Raw genomic sequence first — 18,058 nt, 5'->3', positions numbered from 1 at the left:
GCTAAGTGCTATAAAGTGCTATAATGGGGTGTTTGACAGTCTAACGAGGAAAATAATACTACGGTGCCTTTGTTCATTCAGGTCTGTCTGTGGGAACTTCTGTATGTCCCAGCTCCTTTCCAGGGAGGTGTAATTAGTTGTAATTGTCATGGACAACTGTTGCTAACACTGTTAACACAGCTATGTGGCTTTGGTACCAATGTTTTCTGTGCTGTGTGTGCGTGCATGCGTGCATATGAACAATCTCTTATAAGTTAGTCATGCACTGATGCAAACAGTAATTTTGGCAAAGCCTTTGGAATTCAGAATAGCACCAAATGAGATGCTGAGGTGGCTTAGAGGATGTGCTTGCCACCAAGCCTGATGACATGACTCAGCTCCCTGGAAACCTCGTGGTGGAGGGAGAGAACTGACTTCTGCAAGTTGGCCTCTGATCCCCACACATTTATGCCCACCCTTCCACAAACAATTAAATGTTATCAAATGTATTTCTAGAAACAGTGTATTATATGTAAAAAAAAAAAAAAAAAAAAACAAATACACATTGGCATAGTCTTTACATTGGTTCTATTTTAACATGTACATGAATTACAATTTAAAAATACTACTTTAGTAAGGTTTGATTTGGCCTGATCAGATATCCCCTGTACTTAAGATAGCCTATAAAGGGCTGGGAACACAGGCCAGTCAGTAGAGGGCTTGTCTGGCAAGCAAAGGAAAAGACCCCGCGATCACTATGGTTCACACTGGCAACTGCACATTGTGGTTCACTCTACGTCCCAGCACGTGGAAGACAGAGAGAGGAGGATCAGGAGTTCAAGGTCATCTTCGGGTGCATAGCAAGTCTGAAGCCAGCTTTGGATGTATTAGATTCAGTCTCAGAAAAACAGCAAAGAGTAAAATGCTTGCCATCCAAGCCCGCTGACCCAAGTTCAAGCCCCCAGGACCCACACAAATATCGACAGAGAATAGACTCAGCAAATATGTCCTCAGATCTCTGCCCCCATGTGGCTCATACCCTCACTAAAATGTCATACATATACACCCCATAGTAAAACAAAACACTAGAAATAAGTAAAAATGGTTGATACAACTTCATAATGTCTACACCTTCCCTCCCCCACTAGTCTCAGGTTTGTTTCTTTCCTTTACACAACCAAGTCTACCTTAGGGCTTCCACACTTTGTTCTATCTCCTTACCCTCTGAGCCACCACCTGGGACTCTAAAACAAAGGAGCTTTGTGAAGACTGGGGACCAGTTCTTCAGACAGGATTTAACTGCTTGCTTCAAGCCAGTTGGATCTGAAGTGGCTTACATCACCTTTGTATGCTCACAGAGGGGGCTGTGAGGAGTTGTGGGGGTGGATAAACGTCTATGTGGGTGAGGGAGGTAACTTCTGGCTTTTTCTTCTTTTTTTCTTCTCTATATTTCTTGAGTTTATTAAAGCCAACTTTGTTCAAAGCCACAGCGTGAAGGTTTCACTTTATTTTCATGTTGAAGGCAGGCTATAATTGTCGTCATAATTACTGCTTTTAAGTCTTATCTGAAAAGCTAGTTGCTCTTAGCTCCCAAATCTTGTGATTTTTTAGACCCAGGGTTCTGCACATGCTGACTAAGCACTCCTACACTCTGCCCCTTGAAGGGCTCTACTTTGCACTTTAGGGCAGTGCTTATTATAAGAACACGTATTTATTATAAGAACTCACACACATACACGCATTCTTATGAAAAGCCCCCAGACCTGAAATGCTAATGTTCAAAACATGCTGTAAATGCAGTGATTTTTTTTTCTTATACTAATTTTTAACGGTGTGTTTAGTCTCATTTCTGTGTTTTACCTGCTTGTATGTCTTTTGCACCATGTGCTTGCAATGCCCACTGAAGCCAGAAGGGGGCATAAGATCTTCTGGTGCTAGGAATTATGCAGGGTTGAGCCTCCGTGTGGAGGCAGAGAATTTAACCCTGGTCTTCAGCAAGGATAGCGTGTACCTTACCTTCTGGGCCAGAGAAGAGCACTTAGCAGGTAAAGGCTCCTGCCACCAAACCTGCTAACCTGAATTTGACTCTTGGGACCCACCTGGTGAAGGAAATAATCCCTGTCCTTGGATCATGTACTCACTGAGGCACGAGACACCCTGATTACACAGATATTTTTTAAAACGTTTATGGGTTCTATTTGTAGTTAAGGACTTTAAATTTGTTTCTAAAAATTATATGTAGACCAGGCTGGCCTCGAACTCAAAGATCTGCCTGCCTCTGCCTCCCAAGTGCTGGACTTAAAGGTATACCACCACAGCCCCCAAGCTTAAAATATGTATATTTTAAACTAGTGGCTTAGTCACTATGAATTCTTTTTATTTTCCTTCAGTTAGCCTAGGAGTTTGGTTTTATGTAATATTTAGCGGCTTATAATCTTAGATTTTTTTTTAAATTTCTGTCCTTTATTAGGTTACTAATCTTTCTCAGTATTGATAATTTTTTGACTTTGTGTAATTCGGGCTGGCCTTGAACCGGCTATGTAGGCCAAGATGACTTTGAACTCCTGACCACCTCCCCAGCACTGGGATTGCAGGTGCATCAGCAAACCTAGCTTTCCTACTCCCATCTTGGGGTTCAATCCAGGGCCTTTGCACATGCTAGGCACACACAGTACACTGCCCTGTGCCCAGTCTGAAATGTTACCTTAGGAAGACTGACAGGTTTTCATTTCTTTTTAGGCTGTGTAGCTCACTTTCATACCCAGAAAGTGGAGTTCAGAGAGTACTGGGAGTCACTTGATGGCAAGACCTAACCCCCCACCCCAGTTTCTCTTCCCCTCCTCTGATTTCCTAACTCTGTTTCCAGAGGGATCTTGGAGGAGGCTCCAGCTCAGGTGAGATGGAGTGCATTTACTCCAAAATGCTTGGGATCTTCCCCATGTGCTGTTATTACCATGAAGCTCAGTTTACCAAACTTGTCTCAGCTTCTTACAGGTGAATCTATTTCAGCTTTGTTAACAATCATGCTCATGTGGGACTTTTGCATATTTTTATTGTATTTATAAATATGATTTTTGGTAGCGTTTGGATGAGAGAGTACCCAATAATCCAAGTTATCTACCCTAGATACGATGAAGGTGGGGAAGGGAAAAAGTAACATTTGCAAAAAATTCAGCATTTCCAAGAAATCATGGTAATACCTCGTTTTTCTTCAAGACTTTTGAGGCAGTCTTACTTGGAAGATTATGCTGGCCTTGACCTGTTGAGCCTCCAAGTGCATTCCCCCAAATTCTGGGATTAGAACTGTTACCGTGGCTAATACCACACAGTGCTGCTTTTTAGTATTTTCTATTTGCCAAACAACATTTTGCTCGATTAAATATGTTTATTTAACCCCCAGAACACCCCACACGAAGTAGGAATTACTATTTTTCTTATATTCAGGGGTACAAGAGCAGTAGGCACCCACAGGATTCTCCAAGATGATTGGAAAGAAAATCATTGATTTCCTTCTATTCACTATTAAATTATTTCCTTCAGATTTTCTCTCTGCGCAATGCCAGTGTTTTCTTGGGATTTCCCCAGTCATCTCTGAGTAGGTTTTACACTAATCTTTGTACAGCTACTAAGCATTTCCCCAGGATAGCTGTGGCCCCTCCCTGCTTTCTGAGCCACGCCTTCAAACTCACTCCAGGTGTCCTTAGCGAATGACTCCCAAGGCTAAAAGCCATTGGCCAATGCAGAGCCAGGAGCCACGTAGGGCAATCACGCTGTTCCTGGGGTTAGGGGCAAAGGTTGCCTAAGCCAAGCCGGGCTGTGGTCACAGTAAGCCTGTGCATCAAGGTTCAAGCCGGGAAAGGTAGGGAGACCTTCTTTATTTTCATTGAGGTGTGGAGATGGTGGTTGTGTTTGGTTAAGGCGATTTAGTGCCGGTCTATCGAACAATCTGTTTTGGTTTTGTTTTAATTAAACGTGGTGTATGCATCTGTAAGTTCTTGAGAATTTTAAACACTGCTCTGTTTGCCCTGCCACCAGTTCTCTGGTTGTGGGTGGGATTTTTTTTAAAGACCTTGTTTAGTCTTACGGCTTTCCACTTGAAAAAAGTCTAGATCGTTACAAATATAGGGGGTATAAGCGAGGGTTTGTCGATGATGCCGCATCGGCTGTCTTCAGAGAAATTCGATAACTAAAAATGAATCAGGAATTAGCAGTATGCCAATCCATAAAACCGTAGCCCTGGTATTTCCTCTTGGGTACTCTACTTTGAGACATTCTTTTTCAAACAGACAATAATTTTAAGAAGTGAATTTAACCGTAGGCTCTATGCGTTTTAACTGTGATACCTGGGGTCTGCTCTACATCCCACAACGACCAGAAAGCAGAATGTCTCTTTCACCTATCTACCTAAAAATGAAGCGACTTGCATAGTGCTCAGTAAAAGCTGATCATCAGGTGAGGCACCTCTCTAGTCATAGGAGCCCTCCGCCATCGTGGAGGACCCCTCACCGCCATCGGTCTGCACTGGCACAGAGCATCAGATGCTCCTGTCGGTCCACTGGTCAGCCTGTACTCACCCGAGGATTCTCTTGTCAGTATCAAAGGTAAACGTATCTGTAACGTCTGACACTAGTTTTCCACTTTGGTCTGAGAGTGGCTGAGTGTGGGTTTGCATCTTGTAACAGAATAGTCTGGACATTTATTTAAGGGCTGAGACATGGTACTGTTGGATAAAAACATTACATCAAAAAGCGTCTAGTATTTGTTATTTTTATCTAATTTGTAAAGAGAATGTTAGTGTGGTTGTCACTGGATATTAAAGGTACGCGCACACTTATGTGGTGTGTGTGTGTGTGTGTGTGTGTGTGTGTGTGTGTGTGTGTGTTCACGCCATGGTTCACTGACTAGGTCAGAGGACAACTTATAATGAAGCTGGTTCTCTCCTGCCTTTATCTGGGCTGTGGGGATCCAGTCAGTTGGTCAGAATGGCGCAGAGTGAGCACTTAGCTGACCGAGCCTTCTTTCTGGTACCATTCCCCTTTTCATAGTTTGATGTATTTATTTAAAGAGGGTTTTCATCCTGAAATATTCTGCTTTTTACTAGATTTGCCCAAAATACCTCTTTTCCTTCCTGAAGTTTGCTCTCAATGGCGCCTTCCAGTGTCTCTCGCTCTCCCTGATCTCTGCGGGTTGGGCTTTCGGGCCGAGCAATGGCCACGGTGTTAACTATTTACCTGACTTGGGAGAATGATTACTAACCATCTCCTCGCTGTTTCTCAATTCCAAGCTGAGGTTCAAAGGTTCAGATGATCCTTGGGGATCAGAGGTCAGACACGAATTGCTGCAATTTGTTGTTGAATTCTGCCGATATGACAAAAATTCACAGCTATAAGGTTTGCCCGATCCACTCCTGCACACAGGCCAGGCCGGGCAGTTAACAGTGTCACTTGTACAAGTCAGCCTTTGGCACCCAAGTTTAATAAGTAACCAGCTGGCGCCTTAGGTTTCACTGGTACAAGGTGCACGTTATAAAAAGGGTCAGATGTCAACGTGCAAAGACGGTGAGGAGTGGCCTTCTCATGGCTCTTCATAAAGACACAGTGGTCTGCTTAGTTCATATTCCTATGGTGTGAATTTTAACATACTCATTTTCCTGGTCTGAAGAGATGAGTCCTTTTGTGAAACGTTAGTAAGAAAGAGCTGCCGGACTAGGTATCGTTTAGCCACAAAATAGAAACCAAAGCTGCAGACTTCACTTCATCATTTCACAGGATCTTTGATGTCTCAAAAACTTTCCGAAATGGGATGGCCTTTTAAGAATTTAGGGACTAAGAGGTAGTGACTCAGGCTATTCGATTCTAGCACGAGAAAAGGTGGGGAAGGAAGATTGCTGAGTTTGGGGTTAACCTGGGCTACAGGGTGATGCTCTGCCTCATAGGAATGGACTGTGTTGCCTTGGTCCTTTAGAAGTTACAGGTCACAATTGATTGGCTCTGTTGCTTTGGGCCTGTGGCAAGGACACAGCGTGGTGCATGATGGAGCCAAGCTGTTTCCCTCATAACCAAGAAGTATAAAAATCAGGCCTGGGGCCCCACATCTCCGTCACTCTCAAGCAATGACCTCAGATTTCCTGAGGTCCCACCTCTTACTGTCCCCAAGCCTTTTGAAACATAGGCCTTTGGATGGTTTCTGAAGATCTATAGCAGTTTGTCTTTTTTCTTTCTTCTTCTCTCCTCTATTTCTCCTTTTCCTCCTTTTATCCTTCTCCTTCTTTTCTCCTTCTTCTCCTCCTTTCCTCTTCCTTCTCCTTCTTCTTTTTTCCTCCTTTTCTCCTCCTTCTTTTCTCCTTCTTCTCCTCCTTCTTTCCTCCTGCTCCTCCTCTTCCTCCCTCTAATAGCACAATTGGAATTTTCAACTCTCCCAAAACTGGACCTACTGGACTCTCTTATAGGCATACTAATTTAGAGCTAAGATTCTCAGTCCCTCTGGGTTTGGATTTCCGCTTCACCATATTCAATTAACAGACCTTAGTCTCCGGTCAGTCTCTCTGTGCTGTTTTCTTATCTCTCACATGAGCAGGATTATAGTTCTTGCCTCCAGTGAATTAAGTCGATGATGTCACTCAAGTCACGTACATTAGCACTATGCCTGATGTACAGCGAGGATTCAAGCAAGGACTGAACTGCTGCTGCTGTCACTGGCTCCAAGCTGAGGCCTTAGCCTTGCCCATCCTACACTTCACCCTGGCATGGCCTCCCCTTGGTTTCTTCATTTGAGGAGGGGGAGACACAGAAGTGATGAGGAGGGGGAGACACAGAAATACGGAGGAGATTTCAGGAATCGTTCTTTGAATATAAGGCTGAAGCATGCTTCTAAAAGGTCCATCCAAGCAAACTTTGAATGCTGTGTTTCCTTAGCTGAGTTCTGTCACGTAGGGAAAGCTTTAAGGGAAATAACTCCAACTTTTCTGGTTTCCCTTGCTGACAAGCAGTGAGAAACACATGAGATTTAAAATAAGTCCATATGTGATGTCTTTCGGATAAGCTGAGTCCTATCCTTGGGAAAATATACATCACGTTGTTATATTTACTGATTTCAAAATCAAGTTCTCGTTTCTGTCCTAGGTCAGGAGCCAGTCCTGAGAAAATTTGCAAAAATGTCAGATGTGAAAATATTACCTTTGGCTTATTCATCCCATTTCTTTATTCTTTTTAAATTCTTGGGAATAGATATGACTTGAATGGCCAGTGACAATATTAAGATTCAATACTTGGTATTAAGAAAAGTCACAGTGATGTCTCGCATTAATGTTAAGCACTGGATCTGGCTCAGGACTGGGTTGGGGTCTGGATGGTGATCAGACCAGATTCTGCCCTGGTAAAGTTTTAATTTGGCTGAGCATAAGCTCAGTCCTAACAGTTACTATAAGCTCAGACCATAGGTCAAAATTCTGCCATGCTTGTCCTTCAATATGGCAACTTCCTGGGGCTCAACCTAGTGTCACAAAGAGTGTTAGATGACACATGTCCCTGTGTCCCCCCACACTGCTTCACAGAAGGATGAAATGTATGGCTGAGCTCAGGCTAGCCCATACAAGGGATATGGGAGGATCTGATATACCAGGAATGACCTGTAGGAGAAGATGTCAGGAGATGAAGCTGGATGAGAACTTCAGGTCTTATGAGGATGCTGACTTTACACTAACGACAGTGGCAAGATCCAACAATAAGCTGATAGGACCCAATCGTAGGATTTTAAAGACCACTTTGGATTCATTGTCGTGGGCAGGAGTGACTGGGATGGTAGTCCAGGACGCTACCGAAGCTACAGGCTGGCGGCTTACAGCCTACTCCAAATGTGGGCTCTTTAATTCACGGAACAAGGACGTGAGTGATAGAGCTGAGGCCTTGGCAGTTCAGAGCATGCGCAGGACCAAGTGGCAACTAGCAGTCCGACTCCCAGCCGCAGTTTCCTGGTAGCTCGGGTAGCCCGTGTGCTTCCTCCTTGAGAGTGGGCAACAGGTTTATCCTAAGAATCTGTTTCCAATAAAAATTATTCCTGCAGCAAAACACTCATACACATAAGATGAAAAAGAAAGAGAATTAAGTCTTTTAAAAGGAAGCTTTTATTTTAAAAGAAAAGAGCAATTGTAAAGCTTTTGCTTCTTAAATGGGTGGGCTGTGTGCACTGCCTCAGCTGGTAACTGTTCTTCCTGCCTGACAATGCACAGCTGTCACCTGATTTCAACTCATAGAGCCCGTATGGAGGTGGGAGGAGAGAATTCCACAAAGCACCAGCACCATACATGCACACATCACACACACACACACACACACACACACACAATAATAATAATAATAATAATAATAATAATAATAATAATAATAATAATAATAATAATAATAATAATAATCACACATACCACACACACACTAATAATAATAGCAATAATAATTCAAAAAAGAAACCAAGTGTGGCAACCTGACACACTGACTTACATCTATAGTCTTCACATTCGTGTGAGTCTGAGGCAGGAAGTTTGCCATGAATTCCAGGTGTGGGATTCCAGTGTGGTAGCCTGTCTCAAAAAACAAATTCCAACCGAGTATTCCCACTAAAGCCAACAAGGACTATATGCACTCTGACAAAATTCAGAAAGAATAGGAGCCAAAATAAGACAAGGGTAGACAATATAAATGGACACATCCTACAACAGCTGACCCTACTATGCTGGGGTTTTTGCTTTGTTTTATTTTGGATATTCTTGTCTGTCCTGAGATTCACTTTGTAGACCAGGCTGGCCTTGAACTCCCAGATCCACCTGCCTCTGTCTCCTGAGTGCTGGGATTAAAGGCCTGCACCACCACATCAACTTTCCCAACATTTGCTGGGAGCCAGGAACAACTATAAGATTTACTTCTTGAAAGAGAAAAAAAAAAGATAAGTAGATAGATCCAAGCTTATGAGTTTCATTCTGAGTTTTCTTTTTATTTTTTTGTGAACAAAAAGAATAGCAAATATTGAAGTATTGAGCCTACATGTTATACTTGAAGGAATTTTGTTACTTACATAGCTCTGACTACCCCCTCGGCGTATTAGCAATGTGCCGAGATATTGCATCGCTAAGGGGGAACATTTACTCACATACACAGTGGGGAGCCTCAAAGTTCTGTGCTAATGCTATGAGGTTTGTGATATTTCTACGGAATATCTCCCCTCACGGAGGGCGCCCAGGAGCCTACATTTTATTCTGTGGCCGTGACGCTGCAATTGATTTCAAGTCACAGCTTATAATTTGCACTTTAATGTCTAAGGTTTATCAAACTTTGGTGTTGGATGGGTGGCAGATGACACACAGCTATTTCTCAGTGCTGGGTAAAGACTGTATGTGTGTATCAAGAGCTCACGTTTATTGGCTGCAGCTCTCTAAGCCTGTGTCCTTTTTTTTTTTCCCCCTTTGAGAACTTTTTTTTTTTTTTTTTAAGAAATTTTCTGAGGCATTTTGGATATATTGTTTTTTTATACATGGCCTGGCTAGGGTTCCTCCTTGTGTTCAGGTGGTCTGATGGGGTCTGTTGATAGTTGTGAAGGCTGGGCAGAGTATGTCTCCATATATGGACTGAAGGTAGAATATACTGCCATACTTTATCTAATGTGTCTGTTTGTCTTGAACATTTGAACTTGAATCTTACATCCCCTTCATCTGAGTATTTTGTACTCTTAGGATTTCTAACATTAACTGAAGACCTGAACCAATACTTTTCTTTTCATAACTCTCTCCTTGAAAAAAATTCTCAAGACATCTTGACTGTGATTTCAGGGCAGCTGGTCACTCTCGAGCGAACTCTGGTTAGTTGCAGGTGGACTGCTGAGCCTTGTTCCTGTGGTCTTGGGGACAGGCTTTGGATGTGGTCCGGCACTAGTAATGACTTATTAGTGATGTCACATAACACCACGAGCCATGTAGGAGATCTCAAGCTCAATATGTTTATCTCTGTATAAGGAGGTAGGTCTTTCGTGAGTCTCTGGCTGCAACTGTATTTTTCCTAAGCAGTATGCGAATCTCTAAGTCATGACTGTTCAAAAGATCAAAACACACCAAATGAAAGAAAATGTTCCTGTTCCTGGCTCAAATCAAGGATAAGAGAGGGAGTTGCATTTCTTGGTTTCTTGAGTGACCGGTGTAATGATAGTTCAGTTGGGGAATGAGTCATTCAGTTTCTAGGCCCATGTGAAACTTATATTGAAATAAAGGAAAACAAAAACATTTCTAACGTTTTCTTCACTGCTTTAGGGTTTGCCTCAAAGGACACTTCACGAACTGAACAGAGAAATCCCAAGCAAGCTGCCCGAGTCTTGGCAAATTCTCTTGTTCTATCTTCCATATAAAGAACCAGGACCAATCCAGTCGGTGACCTCTGGTGAGTGCACCTCTCAGAATACTTTCTCCCCTACTTCAGTAAGAACATCATTCCCCTTCCTGTCAAACAGGACATCTGGGAGGTGATGCGTGCCTGGCGTGTTCACACGGTGAATTAGTGGGATGTTACATGGGATGATGATTTTCTTTGAGCTTGTGCTACAAATCCTTATTTATCTGTACACACCACATCATTGTGGCTTGAAAGGACGTGTCTCTTTCTGTAGAAAGAGACTGGAGTAACCTGGGCTGCTTACGGTCTGCTTCTCAGAGAACATTAGTCTGTCTGTCTGTCTGTCTTTCCTTTCTTTTTTCTTCTTTTGTTTTTTTTTTCTTTTAATGTATCACTATATCCCAATCTCCTCCCCCCCCCCACAACTCCTCCCCCTCCCACTGTTATGTTTTTAAGACAGAGTCTCTTGTAGTCCAAGGTAGCTTTGAACTTTTGGTCTTCCAGCCTCCATCCAGCAAATTATGGGAAGGCACCACCATGAACTATAGTCATTAGCATTTTGACAACTTTCAATGCATGGTACATGGGAAGGTTCTCTGCACAAGACAGACAAAAGATTTGATGTGACGGTGTTTGATTTGGGAGCTGTCTCTACACATTCTGCAAACTGGCCTTCTTGTTGCTATTTAAAGCAGAAGTAACTGTCACTTCAGACAATTCATGACACTTTGTCCTGTCTTTCACAACCAGCTTGCTTCACAAAGCATGTCTTCAGGGTTCATAGAATGTCCACTTAACTGTAGGACTGGATTGTATCCCAGGATTGGTTAATTCTTCATCAGCAGACATCAGCGTTGTTCCCTGTGAATAATATGCCCAAGAGCACCTGAGTCCTGCTTTTATTTTAGATTTACATCTGGCAGTGGGAGTTAGCAAATCAAAGTATTTACAGAAAGGTTTTCTTTCTTTTTTTTTTTTTCCTGAAGTATCAAACAGATTGTTTTCCACCATATTTTTTGTTTTACATTGATGCCATCATTGTACAAAGAGATCTAGGTTGTCCACCTAACTAGCTACTTGTCTTGACAGTCATCATTATAATGAGGGTAAAATGGTATATCAAACTGGCTTTGGTTTTTCTGGTCCCTAAGGATTAATGATGCTCAACGTCTTCTTGTGTATCTCTTGAAGAAATGGGTGTTCAAATCCCCCAGCCATATTAATCAAGTTGCTGTCCTGCTTTGCGGCTGAGTTCGAAGTTCTTTATGGATTCTGGGCACATTGGGTCTTCATCTTGAGGGAAGGCATATCCCAGGCAGAAGTCACTAAGACGGCATGAATGCCACATGCACAACATTTGTCTGCGCTGTTATTCTTGTAAGCTTCAGTTGCTTGTCCCACAGATAGTTGAGAGAGAGAGTTTGGGGAAACAGCTCATGTAACTAGCATCAGCAGTGAGATCGGCAAGCAGTTTGGCTTGATGAAATCCCCAACATGAGAACACCAGAAGCTGATGGTATTTTAAGCTTGTGCACATCTGTGCACGTGGGTTATAAGAATATTTATTTGGAAACAGGGAATGAGAGAGGACAGACTCATTGTGGTTGGGAATTGAGAGTTTTAGGTAGATGACTGCACCATTCACAGAAAAATCAATTGTTCCTCCGGCTGCATTGGAGAAACTAAACTAGCCTACCCACAATACTATGAGCTTTCCCGGAAGTTTCCCTAGTCCTGTTTTTTTTTTTTTTTTTTGTGGTCAGAACCTTTGTATGCTTCCAATATAAAATGTGAAATCTTTCCAGCACCCTTCCTGGCAGAATTTTGAGAAGGAGGAAGAAACTCCCGGCTGTATACACTGCCCCTCCTAGTATCAAAGGTCTACAGTGAGCCGACTGCTCTTGGTTGGGCCTGAGATAACAGCAGGGTTACATTTATGCAACCCATAGTTACAGGATTTTCTGTCAGAACAAGATTCAGTTAGACTTTCAACATCAGAACACTTGGCATGGGGAGTCAGTGTCCAAATTCCAAATCGGTTAGTGCTAAATCTGTTAGCATAGTCTTGGGGACAGAGTTTACCAGGTCCCCTCCTCTCCTGATTTACACTGGGGATGTTTTATAAGGAGAAATTCTGTTGGCCATTGTGGGCCATTGCCATTCTCGATTTTCCATAAATGGGTATTTTGAAAAAAGAAGAAATAAACTAAGTGAATCACATTTTCTGACTTAGGATTGCCTGTGCTTTTTAAAAATAATTTGTGAGGTTAGTGTAGTGCATTTCTCTCGTGATGACCTCAGAGCACCCACTCTGTCCGTATGAACCTGAGAATAAATAAATGATTAGCTCGAATTGGGGCTGTTTTTATCCATGTATTAGGGCTCAACTGAAATATTAACTCCAAGTGTATATGGTGAAAGCAGAGAGCATACAAGAAATGGCATCAATTCAACCCCACCACCCATCCCCAGAGTTTAACATCCCTGACAGACCACATACTTCTTGATATTTTCTGTTTACTTCCACCGATATCCTAAGAGTACATTTCATGAAATTCTTAAATACTGCTTTGCTTTCTAGAACTGTTAATATGGTCAGTTGTCAACCCAAGCAACTTTGATGGCCTAGCCAAGTTGTAGAGGCTGGCAAATGGCTCTGGTTGGCCCCCCTGCCCTTTTCTCCTCTTCCTCAGAACGTCCATTTCCTCCGAAGTAAACAAAGCGAGTCATTTGTTCCGAATAACAGGCTTGTTTCGCCTTCAAGACTCATTCATAGACCAACGAACATTTCAGTTTCTCATAGCCAAGCTCTCCCTCCCTTTCTTGATTCTGAGCCGTGTATGAGGAAATTATCTGAACAGGCTCTAAAAGCAAGTAGCAATCAGATAGCTGCATAGCTTGATCCCCACTTGTTACTGTGGGTACTTATTAACTAAGGCGATTACAGTTGCGAGTCAGAGATAGCAAATGAGAGTTGAAGGCAGAGAAAAGCACATTCACAAGAAAGGAAAGCAAGGGCAAAGGAGGAGGGAAGATGAAGGGCTGCAGGAGGAAGTGGTTGTTCCAACCTGGCTTCCCTCAGCTTTGCCTGGAGTGATCTCTCCTGTAAGGAGCAAGGGCCATGTGACTAATGTGAGGCTGAGGACCTTGGGTTTGTGTGCTCCTACAGAGACATTTGTGAGCTTCTGAGTCACCTAGTTAGTACCAGATTAACCCAAGAGAGCTCCTTTCAAAAGGACCCCCCACTATGTGGCATAGACCTTCCAGCTGCTGCAGGATTCCCAGGGAAGGTTGGGATGACGACCCCCTACCAGGACGTCCCCATTGTCTTTCACTAGAACATTCTTTTCCCATTTTTTTCTTTTTTCTTTTCTTTTGTGCAGAGGCTATAGTTGTATTTGCTCTTTAATACAGCAGTAGCATCAGAAAGTAGATGCTGTTAAATTTACTTTATGCGCACCCGTGTTCTGCCTGCATGTGTGTATGGTGCCCATAGAGATCATGTGGGTGTTGGAACCAAACCTGGACTTTCTGCATAGCTGTAAGTACTTATTCCTTGGGCCATCTCTCTAGGGCCTTCAAAAACTGCTTTTAATTTTTAAAATGTATTTATTTTATTAGTTTATATGTGGGTGTGTTTTACCTGAGTGTGTGTGTGTGTGTGTGTGCGCGCACGTGCATATGTATACACACTGCATGCATGCCTAGTAATTAATTTACATATTCTCCAGCATTCTGGCTGAAGGCATTGAATCCTCTAGAGCTGGAGTTACAGAGCCCTGAGCAGACATGTGGGTGCTGGGATTTGAACCTGTGTCTTCTACAAGAGCAATAAGTGACCTTAACTACTGAGCCATCTTTCCAGCCCAAGAAAATATTTTTAACTTCAAAAATAATTCACGTTCAGTTTAAACACAACTTTAAAAGATTTTTTTTCGAGAATTTCACATATAATTACTGTATTTACATCATTTCTACTTATCCCTCTCTGCCTCAAATGCCTCCTATGACCCCTCCTACTTCTTCCCAAATTTACGACCTCTTCCTTAATTATTATTACATATATGTAAGACCTGAGTCCAGGCTGTGTTGTTCAACACACATGTGTTAGGTCAGACCACTTGGGATTGGATGACCTATTGGCAGCCATCGATCACCTCTAGTTTGGGTGGAGCCTTGTGAGATTTCCCTCGTCCACACTGGCATTGACTGCTGTTTTCATTCTGTAGGCGTTGTTTAGGCAGACATTTTGTTGAGATTCCATGGGTACGGATAGCTTCCCGGGCGTGAGAAGGTGGCATTATCTAGCAGCAGACATCCTGGTCCTGACTATCACTATATTTCTTCCCCTTTGTGCATTTCTCTGAGCCTTATGTGTCGGGATTGTGGTATAGAATCCTCACCATCTCTTTGCATTTTGGCCAGTTATCTCCACACAAAGATTACCCCTGACTTATTCCCCTGGAGCGTGGAGAGTTCCTGGGGCAAATTCTCTTTCCCTGGGATGCTCTCCATAAGGTTGTTGAGATTCTAGGGCATCCACACTGAACAGGATCTATGTCACCCCTGCTCCAATGAGCAGATCTTGTTTTGTAGTTATAACTGGAATGACTAATGTTAACCAAACAAAATCAGGTCACACCCAGAACTGAAGCTAATGTTTGACTGTGTCGATCCAGTCCAGAGCCTTTGTTTCAGGACAGGCAAACGGCCATGTTCCTTACCAAGAGACCTGTGAGATTCTTGTAAACTACTATTTCACATGTCCCACCACAAGGTCATCCTAGGACAAGCCCCAGTGAGCATGTGTTCATGGACCATGGGACTCTATCAGTGGCCCATGGCTTCACAGTGTAACTGCTTTTTGCAGCCTAGTAATGTAGTTGGAAGTAGGAGGACAGGACACCCCTGGTGCACACCACAGTTTATATTAGGGGAAGTTCTCTTTCTTCATCTCTCGAGAGATTAATTCAAAAAACTTTAAAAGCATTCTTTTTTTTTTTCTTTCCTGTGTATTCTTTAAATTCATTTTGCACACCAGTTTTAGAAGGTTTTTTTAAAATAATTTGTTGTTGTTTTTATGTACATTGGTGTTTTGCCTGCTTTTGTGAGGGAGTCAGATATCCTAGACAGGAGTTACAGATGGTTGTGAGCTGCCATGTAGGGTCTGGGAATTGAACCTGGGAACTCTGGAAGAAGCAGTCAGTGCTCTTAACCACTGAGCCATCTCCCTAATTTTAGAATTTTAAAGTGATTTGTTTGTTTTTTTTTTTTTTTTTTTTTTTTCCCTGAGACAGGGTTTCTCTGTCTAATAAGCCCTGGCTGCCCTGGAGCTCCCTTTGTAGACCAGGCTGGCCTTGAACTCACAGAGATCCACCTGCCTCTGCCTCTGCGTCACCATTACCCAGCTTCAGTTTTAGACTTTTTAAAGCATGTGAGTCTGTTACTTATGGACTGGATGGTTTTACAAATATAAAATTATATTACCTCCAAAAAATTACTCGACTGTATTGAACTATAATCCCCTATTTAGTTGTGTAGCTCAGTAGGAGAGTATTAAATATGACTGCCATACTTAAGAGCCTAGGTTCCACCCACAACACCATGTTAAAAAAAAAAAAAATGTTTTTCCAAATTAATCACAATTCATCATTACTTTGCACTAAGCTTGTGATAACACTTCTATTCCTTGACTTCTTTAATTAATAATAGTATCATCACTGTTTTATAGCAAAACTGAAGTTGGGATGTGGGGTATTATTTGTTTCTCAAGGGTGGAGCAAGGTGAGAAAGGCACAGAACTCACCCAGATGTGCAGCCCCCACCCCACTACCGGATATGCATCTCGTACCCCCACTCTAAAAGTTAGGTCATAGAAATGGATTCCACTTAAGCCAGATGGTTGGTGACATCTGTGTCCTGGCATTCTGGAAGTAAAGGAATGTAGATCCGGAGTTCAAGACCACCCTTGGTTACATAGTGAGTTCGAGGCTAACCTGGGCTACTTGAGACCCTGCCATTAAAAAAAAAGAAAAGCTAACTCCATCATTGACTTAAGAATAGAGCTTGGATACATTGACTACTTTACATAAGGTTGGAAGTAGCTGTGGTAAATTGTGCTGAACTCTCGGGTCTGGAAAGCAAAGTGGGGAATTTTAGGGGGATGGTTTCCAGAACACTTTATCATGGAGCTGTGGTTTTATTGTCTTTTATCTGTGTTGATCTAGGTCCATTCCCCACTGATCATGATTTTATGACATTTACACTGACCAGAACTAACAGCATATGTGAGAAAGGAGCAAAAGAAAAATATCCCATTAGAGAGAGCAGACCTCACATCTGTGGGAGTCCCTGGGCAGGCTCTCTGACCCCTCAGCCCATCTTCCATCTTTCAAAAAGGAGAGCGCACTAATATCATGCTTATCAGACTTGGCTCGGGCGTAGGCCCTTGGCACACATTGTCTCCATTTTCTTTAAGCTATTGATCACTGCAGGCACTGCTCACTTTGTACGTGAGGGTAATGAGGAGCCAAGACTCTGGATATGTTATGACATCTAGATATGACATCATATAACAATGCTATATGGTAGGAGGGGGGAGAGGTCTCAAATTCAGGGAATCCATGTTTTTAGAGTTTGCCAGACCATGTTAAGAAAAATTAAATTGCTTTATTTCCTCCTAGCCCCTACTCCCAGAATGACAGCTCTGAGACTAATTGTTAAAAATCGTAGGCCATAAGCTTTGGCTCCATTCCCTGACTAGCTTGGAACTTAAACAATTCTATGTGCTCCATGTGGTTGATTGCCTCTCCTTCGGTCTCAGCCCACTTCTTCCTTTGCGACTTCCTCAACATCTATCTCAAATCTCTCACCATCTCTCCCTGTATATTCTTTTATTCTCTCACTGTTTCCCAGAATCTTCTCTTCCTGCCAGTGTCCCACCTTCTATTTCCTACCTGAGCTCATTGGCCGTTGGCTTTTTTATTGACAGGTCATGGTTATAAGGAATTGTGTCTACAGGACCAGGCTGTCAGTCATTTTGGCTTCACAACTCTTAGAGTCTCTGCTACAGTAATTTAACCGTTGCTGCAGAAAGCAGCCATAGACAGTGCTAACGCCCATGTTCATGGCTCTGTTGCAGTAACGCTATAAAAATATCCAGAAAGGCAAAGTTAGCCTTGTCTGCCCTGGCCCTGGTTTGATGTCTTCTTCTCTAGGGCACACCTTTTAGACTACTGCATTATGGAAATGTCATAAGAATTAAGGAATTTCCATGAGATGTCTTGTACTCGTGAATCTCAGAGCTGTAAGCTCACTGGCCACAGCGCTTGGCCAGTTTGCTTTTAAAATAATTCTTTAAGGAAATGCGGCACTCTAAGGGTTTCTCATAGGGCTAAATCATTTGGTCATAAAATAGGAGTTGCTTTCCATGAGTTTAATGAATTCTATAAAGTTCTTGCAAAGACATTTATAGTAATATAATCTATGATAACGTAGTTAGCTCTGAGGATAACAGGACAAGGAAGGCGTCTGTCTCCATAGTCAGCCAGAGGAGGTATGGAAAGTTCTGGGCCTTTCTGCTTGTTGTAGCTGGATCATTCCTTGGATTTGACTTACGGCCCACTGTTGACTACCTCCATGATAGAGCTAGTCTTTGCTTCCAACACAATAACTGTTTACTCAGTGGGTGTACATGACCTCCTAGCCCT

At 42.6% G+C, this 18,058-nt stretch overlaps 1 protein-coding gene across 1 annotated transcript in view; it reads left to right on the top strand.

Moving 5' to 3' along the window:
• RBM47 (RNA binding motif protein 47) overlaps positions 1-18,058 on the top strand; it is a 121,278-nt gene that overhangs the window by 87,844 nt on the left and 15,376 nt on the right. Inside the window, exon 3 of the mRNA XM_080939324.1 lies at positions 10,271-10,397. The gene's annotated coding sequence lies outside the window, so the exon portion shown is untranslated. The remainder of the gene's footprint in view (positions 1-10,270; positions 10,398-18,058) is intronic.

The sequence above is a fragment of the Micromys minutus genome (genome assembly GCF_963924665.1).
Source record: "Micromys minutus genome assembly, chromosome: 1".
NCBI classification, from domain to species: Eukaryota; Metazoa; Chordata; class Mammalia; order Rodentia; family Muridae; genus Micromys; species Micromys minutus.
The sequence above is the reverse complement of the archived record's forward strand: the minus strand, read 5'-3'. Positions and strand labels throughout refer to the sequence as shown.